Consider the following 12,933-nt stretch of genomic DNA (forward strand, 5'->3'; position numbering starts at 1 on the left):
CTCACTTCCCTAGCTACTCGTAGTTCTCGTATATAGTTATACAGTTATAATTCTTTTATATATATATTTGTATAGTTATACGCTTTTCTCTGCTAACATAGTTAGTTTGATAATTGTTAGCGGGGTTCAGGAAGTAGCCCCTTCCATGAACCCGGTGCCGGAGCCCATGCACGGCGCACCGGGTTTTAAAATGGGCTCGGCCTGCCAGAAGCCGATGCCGAAGGGAGATCCACACGACTCCTGTTTGAAGTGCCTCAGGGAATCACTTGACAGATAAGTACCCCATTTGCAAGGCTTTTAAGCCGAGAACAAAAAGGAGCGGGACTTTCACTTACCCCTCCACCTTGGGCGCCGAGCGATGATCAAGCGGCTGGCAGAAGCGCCTCCTCGGCACCGGACTCCGCCGGTACTGCCAAGGCCTTTCGGCACCGGCCGTCGCCGGCACCGAAGTCGACTCGGCACCGCTCCCTTCCTCCGAGGTTGAGAGAGCCTATAATTCCTGCTGGTGCCTGACGGCTCCCCGGCACGCGCCGTGGTAGAGCCCCCTGCTCCTGCTGCTTCCGTGACACCTGCATCGCAGCCAGAGAGCTCGCCTAAGTCGGATGGCCCGGCACCGACACCTGCTGAGGCACCAACGACGTCGGTACCATCGATCCCGGTCGCACTAGGGCTGTAGAATCCGGTGCCTGACAGCTCCCCGGCATGCGCCGTGGTTGAGCTACTGCTCCTGCTGCTTCCGTGCCATCGGCACCGCAGCCAGAGAGCTCGTCTGAGTCGGATCGCCTGGCACCAACACCTGCTGCGGCACCGACGACGTCGGCACCGTCGATCCCGGTCCCACAAGGGCCGTAGAATCCGGTGCCTGACGGCTCCCCGGCACGCGCCGTGGTTGAGCTTCTGCTCCTGCTGCTTCCGTGCCAACGGCACCGCAGCCAGAGAGCTCGTCTAGTCGGATCGCCTGGCACCACCTGCTGCGGCACCGACGACGTCGGCACCGTCGATCCCGGTCCCACAAGGGCCGTGGAATCCGGTGCCTGACGGCTCCCCGGTACACGCCGTGGTTGAGCTACTGCTCCTGCTGCTTCCGTGCCATCGGCACCACAGCCAGAGAGCTCGTCTGAGTCGGATCGCCTGGCACCAACACCTGCTGCGGCACCGACGACGTCGGCACCGTCGATCCCGGTCCCACAAGGGCCGTAGAATCCGGTGCCTGACGGCTCCCCGGCACGCGCCGTGGTTGAGCTTCTGCTCCTGCTGCTTCCGTGCCAACGGCACCGCAGCCAGAGAGCTCGTCTAAGTCGGATCGCCTGGCACCAACGCCTGCTGCGGCACCGACGACGTCGGCACCGTCGATCCCGGTCCCACAAGGGCCGTAGAATCCGGTGCCTGACGGCTCCCCGGCACGCGCCGTGGTTGAGCTTCTGCTCCTGCTGCTTCCGTGCCAATGGCACCGCAGCCAGAGAGCTCGTCTAGTCGGATCGCCTGGCACCACCTGCTGCGACACCGACGATGTCGGCACCGTCGATCCCGGTCCCACAAGGGCCGTAGAATCCGGTGCCTGACGGCTCCCCGGCACACGCCGTGGTTGAGCTACTGCTCCTGCTGCTTCCGTGCCAACGGCACCGCAGCCAGAGAGCTCGTCTAAGTCGGATTGCCCGGCACCGACACCTCTGAGGCACCGACAACGTCGGCACCATCGATTCCAGTCCCACAAGGGCCGTGGAATCCGGTGCCTGACGGCTCCCCGGCGCGCGCCGTGGTTGAGCTTATTGCTCCTGCTGCTTCCGTGCCGACGGCACCGCAGCCAGACAGCTCATCTAACTCGGATCGCCCGGCACCGACGCCCACCGAAGCTCTGACGACCTCGGTATCGTCGATCCCGGTCCCACGAGGGCCGTCGAATCCGGTGCCTGACAGCTCCCCAGTATGCACTGTGGTTGAGCCTGCTGTTCCCTCCATGCTGGAGGCATTACCAACGGCGAGGGATCTCATTGCCATGACAGAGTAGATGCTGCCCGACCCTGGCACCGCCGGTGTGGGTAATACAGTCTCTTCATGTGACCGTCCTCTGTCAGCACAGCAGAGCGGCACCGTTCATGATCACGGTCCCGCAGACACTCCAGATCCTGTCGGCACGCCCGACACCAATTGCAGTCCCGGTGCTGTTTTCCTCATCGGTACTAGTCGCACTCGCTGCACCGGTCGGTATCCCATTCACCGACCCGCTATCGGCACCGTTCCGACTCCCGGCACCGCGACAGGTACCTTGACTCCTGTAGCCTCTCCCCGAGCCTCGAGATCTCGGTCGACCTCCAGGCACCATTCTGGTTGCGGGTCTGGATCTCGTTCCAGGTACCGGTACGCATCCCGGTGCCGGTTCCCGGTGCCGAGTTGGGCAAGGTCCGATAGAGTCAGAGACTCTGCCTGTGTCTTCTTTTAGTACCTCCATGGCCATCCGGACACGCATGCGTGTCATCCCACATGCGCAGATCTTATGCTCAGGACCACGATTCTGATATGATGGCCAGCGGGCGCCAGCCCCGAAACCGGCCAAGAGTTCGCTGCCGTCTTGGAGGACGGGGGGAAAAAGGTACCCAGAGCATCCCTCCAGGCCTCGTTGGATGCAGCAGACTCTGCAGCCAAGCCTCTGGCCTTTGGTGTCGCCATGAGGTGCATCTCATGACTCCAGGTTTCAAACCTCCGGCCGGAGCGGCAGTATGCCATTCAGGATTTACCCTTTGTGGTAAAGGCCTTTCGCGGCAAAGACAGCCCCAGGCTGCCAAGCCTAATGGACAATAGGGTCCTAATGCGCTCTCTCAGCATGCATATGCCAGCGACCAAACGCAGGCTTTTCTGCCCCCACCTTCCAAGGTGCGCCTGAGGGCGGTGTACCAGTCACAGACCGGGATCCCAATCCCGCTTTCTCCTGGCGTGGCCCTAGTTAATTCGGATCGCTGGATCCTGCGCACGGTGGAGCATAGATACCACCTCTAATTTGTTCCAGCCCTGTTCCCGTTCAGGGACCCCTCTCACGAGCAATTCCTCGTACAAGAGGTGCAGTCACCGATGGACGAAAGGGGCAAAGGGTTTTACTCCCGTTATGCCCTAGTCCCCCACTCGAACGCAGGTCTCAGACCTTCCTAGTCCTGCATGGACTCAACCGGTTTAGAATAAGGTTGAAGTTCTGCATGGTATCCCTGGGAACCATTATTCCATCCTTGCCTCCTGGGGGCCACTATGCCGCCCTGGATATGAAGGACGCGTACTATCGCAACGCCATCTTCCCTCCGCACAGGAGATACCTCCGCTTTCTAGCTGACTGTCAGTACTTCTGGTTTACGGCCATAGTCGCCGCCTACCTTCGCTGATGTCGGATATGCGTTTTTCCGTATCTGGACGATTCGCTTATCCAAGGAGACTCTGAGACACAAACCACTCAGCGCGTGGGCATCGTCACGGTCTTATTCACAGGTCAAGGCCTGATGATTACTATAGAGCAATCCACTCTGGTTCCCACGCAGAGGTTGGACTTCCTAGGAGCTATCTTGGTCTCCTACCTAGCCGGAGCCTGCTTATCACAACTGCGGTTTTAGGTGATGGCAACAATCATCTGAGGTCTGCGGGCTTCCCCAACGACCTCGGCTCGCACTTGTCTCAGTCTCCTGGGTCCATGGTTGCCCATAAGTTGGTAACCAAACATGCCAAGCGCCGCCTCCGTCCTCTCCAAGTCCGACCCACCTCGGCGTACCACCCGGACAGGGAGCCAATGGTTATGGTAGTCACCGTTCCCTCGAGCACCTTAGGCTCCCTAGAGTGGTGGCTAACTCCCTCCCTGGTGTGGGCAGGGAGGCGGTTTCCTCCGCCCCAGCCCTCACTGCCACTGACGACGGACGCGTCATCTCTCTGCTCAAGTGCTCATGGTCACCTCCGAGCTTAAGGCCCTTGGTCTTCTCGGGAGCTGGCATTCCACTTCAATGCCCCAAAAATGAGAGTAGTCCGCCTGGCGTACCTGGGGTTCCAGCGGCAGATGCGAGGCCGTTGTATCTCGGTGTTTATAGCCAACACAGCGGCCGTGTGCTTCATAAAGTATCCAGGGAGGGACATGGTCCTCCCCCCCTCCCTTTTTTGTCCGGAGGCCATCCATTTCCGGGACTTTTGCCGAGAGAGCAGAAAATGCCAGATGTTCTGCTCCTTCCAAGGTCTCTCCTCAGGATCGGTCTTGGACGCATTCCTGATACCGTGGAAAGGCCAACTCCATTATGCCTTCCCACTGTTCCCACTGGTTCATTAGGTCCTGCTCAAACTCCGCAGGGGAGAGCGCGCATCATCATGATCACTCCAGAGTGGTCCAGGCAGCACTGATACATCACGTTGCTCGGCCTGTTGATAACAGACCCAATTACCCTGCCACTCCACACAGACCTCATCACTCAGGGCAACGGCAGGCTTCGTCACTCGGACCTGCAGCCTCTTCGCCTCACGGTGTGGCTGCTGCGTAACTGAGCCGGGGTGACAGGAAGCCTTCCACCTGGTCAACGTACCGAGCCAGGTGGAAGCGTTTCTTCTACAGCTGCAATACGCTCGATCTTGCTCCTGCTGAGCTCTCAATCCCCTCTATCGGCCTGCCTCTGGCCTTCAGCGGCAGGTCCTGGCGGTATCATCGCTGAGGATACACTCAGCTGCCATCTCTACCTTCCAGCCAGGCTAAGGTGGACGTTACGTGTTCTCACGCTCTATGGGTTCGGGATCCCTCAACGGCTTGGAGAGCTTGCACCCTCGGGTGCGCCGCCCAGCCCCTCCCTGGGACCTCAACCTAGTCTTAACCAGACTTATGTCTCCCCCAGTCGAGCCGTTCACGACTGGCCCTCTAATATACCTGTCTTGGACGACAGCTTTCCTCGTAGCTGTTACATCGGCCAGACGGGTCTCCGAGCTCAGAGCTCTTACGAGGGTTCCGCCGTACACTAGGTTTCACAGAGACAAGGTGCAGTTATGACCGCACTCGGCTTTCCTCCCTAAGCCAGAACCATTTCGTAAGGTGCCCCAGCTCTATCACGGTAGCGGGCCAAAGGGAGAGCTTGTTTGTTTTCCTCTCAGAGGATCACATCTCGGGTGATGGCAGACTTCCACACTTGTTATGATTTGGCTCATATTTCCCCAAGCCACATCATCGTGCAGTTTACCAGGGCTCAGGCTTCATCTGCCGCCTTGCTGGCTCGTGTTCCTACCCACGAGATCCGTCGCGCAGCTCCATTGGTCCTCGGTCCATACCTTTGCTGCGCAGTATGCCCTGGTTCAACAGTCAAGAGATGCTGTAGCCTCTGGCTCAGCAGTTTTCATTCTGCCACATTTCACTCCGACCCCACCGCCTACGTAAGGCTTGGGATTCACCTAACTGGAATGGATATGAGCAATCACTCGAAGAAGAAAAGACGGTTACTTACCTTTGTAACTGTTGTTCTTCGAGATGTGTTGCTCACATCCATTCCACACCCGCCCTCCTTCCCCACTGTCGGAGTAGCCGGCAAGAAGGAACTGAGGAGCGGGTGGGCCGGCAGGGATATATATCAAGCGCCATGATGGCGCCACTCTAGGGGGCGACCTGCCGGCCCACCGAGTTGCTAGGGTAAAAGTTTTCCGACGAATGTGCACGCGCGGCGCGTACACCTAACTGGAATGGATATGAGCAACACATCTCGAAGAACAACAGTTACAAAGGTAAGTAACCGTCTTTTTCTAAGGATAGAGCACTTGCAGCTAGGCTGAGAGTTCATAAGGGTAGGACACTTGGACCAGGTGAGAGAGAGAGAGAGGGAGGTTTGTAGGTGGAAATCAAGTAATCAAGAGGGGAGAATGTGAAAGGTCTGCAACACGGCATGGCAGGCTGAGACTTTTATCTCCCCCCCATCCCCTGCAGAAGGGGAAACTGAGGCAAGGCGTGATCTGATTACCCTCTCCAAATTATTTTGCAAAGGAAGGGGACTAGGGCTCCTATCTAAACCAGTTCCCTTCCCATCCACTCTGCTTTCCCTGCTGCAAGACCGCTGTAGGGGCTGAATATTTCCGTTAAACTATGGCTCCTTCATTTGCCCTGCAACAATAAAATAGACCGGCTTGGTGGGGGGGGGTTAATAGCCCCCCCCCAAAGCTGTGTGGCTATTAAGGGGGTTTGGGGAGGGACATGATAATATTCTAGATCAATCAAATGCCCAGCTCAGCTTTCTAGCCATCCAGCAGCTCTAGGGCAGGGAGGGAAGGTGCTCTTGGTGCAGAGTGGTCATAAACCAGGGGTGAATTTAGCGGGGATTTGCGGGGTCCTCTTGAAATCCCACCTGATGCAGCCACACAGAATCACTGGCAACGCTGGGAGAGGCCATAAGTGGAAGCAGGTGGCCTGGGGGTGGGGGGACATTGCCCTCAGTCCTGGGCTCTGGGATGGACTAGGCTGGGTGGTGGGTTCAGTCTAGTCTTCCAGCCTGTTGCTCACTGGAGTTTGTGGTTTTCATCTGGCTCCACTGAAAAGATCAAACAAGCCCAGTAGAAAAGGGGGGTGAGAGAGGCAGGAAAGGGGTTGTAAGGGGTTTAAGTGACCCATCAGCGAAAGAGTAAAACTAGAGTTTGAATGGGTTTCTCCCCAGCCACCACTCCTGCAAACACTGGGGAAGGGGCAGCTCCATCCCTCACTGAGGCTATGGTGAGGGGCTTCAGGGGATGAAGGAAGCCACATGGCAGTCCCTTCCCCCCAGCACCCCCCTCCAGCCCCCAAACTCTGTCCCAAAGCCTGCGACAAACCCGTCTGCACTCCCTCCCAGAGCCTGCACCCCTCCACCCTTCCTGCACCCCACCTCGTGCCCCAGCCCAGAGACTGCACCCAGCATCCAAACTCTGTCCCACTCAGCCCAGGGCAAAGCTCCTTGGTCTGGCTTCCAGCCCCTCTCCAAGGGTTGCAGCTGTCTGGAGGTGCCTTCCACACCTTACTAATTCACACCTCATTCATTCAACAGGACAATTGATTACAAAGGGGGGGGAAGCTCTTATTCTACTCCTAGCAAAAAGACACTTTTCTTTTACCTTAATTACACTACCTTTGGGGCCTGCTATAACATATTACCAAAGTTCAATACAAAGTCATATAAAAGTTATACAAAAATGCATAATACAGAGATTTATCTACAACTGCATTGATTGACTGCTGTGTGCAGTAATATAGAGACCCCTGGGTCTTTGAATGAGGCTTTATACTTGCGGGGGAAATGAGGGGGCAAGTGGCGGGTGGGGAAAGAGGCAAGCACTGAGCCAGCAGGAGTTCTAGGGGCAGGCATGGGGGTTTCTGGCAAGGGAGGGAGAAGGTGAAAGGAGGCGAGTGGTGGGTGGGGGACTGAATAGGAGGGATGCAGCAAGCCAGCGGGGGGGCTAGGGGGTGAAGAAGGATGTGATGGTGGGGCTGAGCAGGGAGGGGGCAGGTCCTATTTTACTGCTGTGATCTGGTCACCCCACATGTGCTGTTTCTTCCCGCCCTCCTCAACCTTGTTTCGATGGGGCGGAGCTGGGGAAGGAGGGTTTGTTTCCACGGGACCGGGCGGCGCTGGGGGGGGGGGAAAGAGAGGGCAATTTTATATTAAGAAAATATTTTATAAATTTTAATAAAATAAACATTAGTGAAGAAAATCAGTTGTACAACTATCAAAACAAATTATTTTCCTAATACGAAAGTGTAAATCAGCTAATTAATATATGATGCAATGTATGTAATATATAATTTTGTTATTATTTATATAGTCATGGAAAGTAAATAATACATGGAAGAAATGAAAGGGGTTTTTAAAAGTTTTTTTTGTTTTAGTCATCCCTGCCGGGGCCCCATCGCAACTGTTCGAACTGGGCCCCGCACTTCCTAAAGCCGGCCCTGGTAGGAGTCACTGGGTAAAATTCTCTGGACTCTGTTCCGATTCAGGTCAGAGCAGAGGTACCTAGTGATCTAGTCTGGCTGTAAAATCTATATATCAACACCAAACATGGTGTGAAAATAATCCTCAGAAACGGCTGTTCCCCACCCAGACCCCAGCAAAGGGCTCTCCAAGGAAGGGGGCTGTTGAGGAAGGAAAGAAGAAAAATGTCCTTCTCTCCCTGTAAAAGCAGCAAAGAATCCTGTGGCACCTTATAGACTAACAGACGTTTTGGAGCATGAGCTTTCGTGAGTGAATCCCCACTTCGTCGGCTGCATGTAGTGGAAATTTCCAGGGGCAGGTATATATACGCAAGCAAGAAGCAAGCTAGAGATAATGAGGTTAGTTCAATCAGGGAGGATGAGGCCCTGTTCTAGAAGTTGAGGTGTGAAAACCAAGGGAGGAAAAACTGGTTTTGTAGTTGGCAAGCCATTCACAGTCTTTGTTTAATCCTGAGCTGATGGTGTCAAATTTGCAGATGAACTGAAGCTCAGCAGTTTCTTTTTCAAGTCTGGTCCTGAAGTTTTTTTGCTGCAGTATGGCCACTTTAAGATCTGCTATTGTGTGGCCAGGGAGGTTGAAGTGTTCTCTTACAGGTTTTTGTATATTGCCATTCTTAATATCTGATTTGTGTCCATTTATCCTTTTCCGTAGAGACTATCCAGTTTGGCTGATGTACATAGCAGAGTCTCTGAGCTTCACTAATAGCTTTGAATCCAAAAGCCAAGCCTGTGTTGATGCAAATTACCTAACTGATAAGGAAAGGTGAGAACTGGCAGCACAAAAGAAGCTGCAAATAAAGAACATAGCTGGTCAGCAAATAAATTACCTTCATAAAAGGCATGGTATAACAAGATACCTTTAATAGATTTGATGCTAAAGTTATTGTTAATATTAAACATTAAAATAAATTTAATGTTAGTAAGTACCCCTGTAACAACTTATAGTGTGTATGATTTTTGGAGAAATCCTTTAAAGTAATATGGTAATGATGCTTCTCAGCTATTACCTGTGAATAAACTTAAAGCTTAACACAGCAGGAAAAACATTACAAACTTGGTCTGCTATATCAAAGGAAAAACTTGAGGTACACTACCTCATGGACTTAATAACTAAACAGTGGAATAATTTCTGCATAACCCTTACAAAGCAGAAGCCATTAAAACCTGGCCTGCCTATAAAACAAACAACAACAAAAAACACAGGAAAATATGGGAGTAATTCCTCTGTTTTGCCTGCAATAAGCAAGGGTCTTTGTAAAAGAACGGAATCTTTAACCAATAATCAATGCCACCCCAAAAGGGGTAGAAAAATGTTATTTTTGTCTTTCAGATAATCCAAAGTACTGTATAATGGGCTATGCGTATGTGTTAATTCTTGGGGAAAAGTGTTTAAAAAGTGTTAGCAACCCACCAGAAGACAAATGTAAATGTAATATAAGTACTATGTTTACCAATAATCACATTTACTGTTTGCCACAACAACAACAGAGTCTCAGCTTACTGTAAGCAGTGATTTAGCTGAGTTCTCTATCAATCTGGCACTGAATGGCAAACAGTTACCAATCATCTGTTAAAAGATAAACAGGTAACATAGTTCCTAGAAAAAAAATGTGGAAAACTGGACCATTCATATTATACACACAAATGGGGACACGTTAAGCATTGCCACTGCAGAAAAACATAACAGCTTACCATTGGTATAACATATTTTCCGGATGGTCTCCCACAACTACTGGCATACTAATGTTACTACCCCTAATTGTTTTTCATTAGGCTCTATGCATGGTAATCTTCCTCTTTTTGCATCACTGGGTTTCAAAATAGTCAATCTCACTCCATGACACCTGCTGCTCCAGTAATTTCAAAATGCAAATGATAAACAAGTGGTAAGACTTTCAAGAAGAATCATGTTTAAATATGGAACTAGGACTCTGCTCAAATTTAATACATCTTCAGGACTTTTCTTGCCGCCACATGGTGGGAGTGTTTGTCCAGTGATTACAGCACAGTGCCAGGCCGCTCAGCGTGACTACTGCCTCATGAGGTCTTTGTGTTAAAAACACACCTGGCCTCTCTGTATGTCTCCCCTTCTATCAAATGGGACACTACGTCTCCTGTACCACTCGGGGAGAACGGTAGGCCATTCACTAGAGTCTGAAGAATGTTCAGATCCTTGGAGGAAAGGTATGAAACAAAGGCAAAGAGAACACTGAGGTGGCACATGATACGTCTTCAAATATGTAAAAGGTTGTTAAAGAGGATGGTGATCAATGGTTCTCCATGTCCCCCAAGGGCAAGACAAGATGTAATGAGCTTAGTTTGCAATAGGGGAAACTGAGGTTGGAAAAACTCTGACCATAAGGCTAGTTAAGCACTGAAACAGGTTACCTAGGGAAATGGTCATTGGAGGGTTTTAAATCACCTCTCAGGGATGATTTAGGTGTATTTAATCCTGCCTCTGCATGGGGGAAGGACTAGATGACCTCTTGAGGTCCCTTCCAGCCCCACACTTCTATGATTAGATTTGTCAAGCTGTCTGGAGTGGCTCACAGGCGGGGTAATAACTTTCTCTTACCAAGAGAAGTTGGTCCAATAAAAGATCTTACCTCACCCACCTTGTCTCTCTTCCGATCTTGGGCAGACTGTGAAGAAACAGGGCACAAACCCAGACTGGTTGTGTGTTCTAGATGAGATTTCACCAACCAAGTATCCCACGTGAAATCCTCAGCCACTACAACAGCCTTAATGTGACAGTTCCCTGAGGGACTCAGCTCTATCTTGTCATACAGGCAAACTTGCCTTTGTCATAGATGGGTCCTTACACCAAAAAAATCACAATATTCAGGTTACTCCCAGTCCCAAAAGACCAGTCACTTACCCCAGGTCAACTGCATTTCCAATTCTTCATCAAAGAATGCTTGTAGCCAATCCTATAAAAAACGTGCTAAAGATTTATTAGTTAAGAAAAAGAAATGAGAGTTATTTTCAGGCTTAAAGCAGGTAAACATACATGAGTTACAGTCTTAGGTTCTAAAGGTCACAGAGCCTGCGTATTATAGAAGCTTCTGTGTATCCTTTAGGGCTAACCGAAGGTAAACAGCTTATGTTTAGAAGTCTTTGCCTCTCCAAGTTCAAACAACATAGATATAAAGTTCCTTCTGGTCAGGTATTTTAATTCCCTTTCCCTGGAGTTCAAACTAATGTGACAAGTGTTTGTGCATATCTCCTCTTCGTTGATGTAAGAGGAAAAATCAACAAATTTTGTCCACAGCTGTTCCATAATGGCTTTTCTGATGGCTGTTGGACAGGAGATGACACCTCTTGTGGTAAACTAGTATCTCACACTTGGTAATCTTCTCTCCTGACTGAGGGTTTCCACTTTCACAGCAAACACTTTGATAGTTACAGAGCAAATACTTACATATTACCTTATAATATGGGATACAGATAAGTGAAATTAGTGCAGGCAGCAACTTACAAGCATTTCATACAATCCAAACACTAAACACATCTCTATAAACCTAAAACCTATTTTAACAATACTAACACAGATAAGCCAGACTGGTTTCCAGCTGTGCATTTGATGCTTAGGAGCCTTGGAATGAGCTGGCACCTGGTTTGCCAGCATCACAGGAATGTAGTGCTTTGGGTCAGGGAGTGTCTCTTTGTAGTGTTTGTACAGCCCCTGACACAGCACTGGGAGAGATAGCTTAGTGCAGGGATAGGCAACCTATGGCACGTGTGCCGAAGGTGGCACACAGGCTGATTTTCAGAGGCACTCACACTGCCCAGATCCTGGACACCAGTCCGGGGTCTCTGCATTTTAATTTAATTTTAAATGAAGATTCTTAAACATTTTTAAATCTTTGTTTACTTTACATACAACAATAGTTTAGTTATATATTATAGACTTATAGAAAGAGACCTTCTAAAAATGTTAAAATGTATCACTGGCACATGAAACCTTAAATTAGAGTGAATAAATGAAGACTCAGCACACTGCTACTAGAAGGTTGCTAACCCCTAACTTAGTGGTTTGGGCATTAGCTTACTAAACCTAACATTACAAGTTCAATCCTTGAGGTAGCTGTTTAGGGATTGGGGGCAAAAATTGAGGATTGGTCCTACTTTGAGTAGGGGGTTGAACTAGATGACCTCCTGAGGTCACTTCCAACCCTAATATTCTATGACTAGGGGTCCAAGATACTACAAATAAATGCATATTTTTTTTTCAGTGGAGAAAAAAAAAGTAGAAAAGGGAAAGATCATACTTCCTCCAGTTAAGTTCTTTACCTCCTTCCCTTCCCCCTTTTTTTTTCCAGTGGAGAAAAAGGAGAAAATAGAGAGGGGGAGGGAGGAAAACAAGAATTTAAAAAAAAAATCTAGATTTGTCAGGTTTCAAAAACCAAAACGGAAAATACAATTAAAAATGGAACAAAAATTGGGAAATTTTAAAACTAAACCAGTGGCTGTCAAGAAGCTGTCAAAATGTGACATTTTCCCACAAAAAACACCGTTTTTTGGTGGGAACATTTTTCTAATAAAAGATGTCACACACATACCCATCTCTTGCTCCAATGCCATACCCTTCCCACAAGGGGGCAAGCCCTTGTGAAAACTGGGGCTTAGGTTGTAGATGGGGGATTTTTTTGGTGAGCATCAGAGGGGGAATCTTCATATTTTATATGAAGGTTCCCTAACAGTACCCTCAGTGGTGGGTTCAGTACCAGGGATCTTGGATGAAATGCCCCAGCCTGTGTTATCCGGAGGTCAGACTAGATGACATAAACTGAGTCCCTTCTGTCTTTAAAATCTGTGAAGGGGAGTGGGGGGCTGGGTCAGCTCTGAAATCCCACTTCCTCTGCCTAGCTGAGCGCTCCCTATGACTGTTCTTCGCAGGGGTGCTTGAGAGGCTTCAAGGCCTTTGCCTTGCCATAAGCTTCCAGCTGAAGGAGGCTGTGCTTGTCTCACGCATCTTTGCACCA

At 50.4% G+C, this 12,933-nt stretch overlaps 1 protein-coding gene across 1 annotated transcript in view; it reads left to right on the forward strand.

Annotated features, from left to right (window-relative positions):
* Nucleotides 1–12,933, forward strand: part of LOC127030051 (nck-associated protein 1-like) — a 76,563-nt gene that overhangs the window by 1,053 nt on the left and 62,577 nt on the right. The gene's annotated exons all lie outside the window — the stretch shown is intronic.

Source organism: Gopherus flavomarginatus, chromosome 10, assembly GCF_025201925.1.
Source record: "Gopherus flavomarginatus isolate rGopFla2 chromosome 10, rGopFla2.mat.asm, whole genome shotgun sequence".
NCBI lineage: Eukaryota > Metazoa > Chordata > Testudines > Testudinidae > Gopherus > Gopherus flavomarginatus.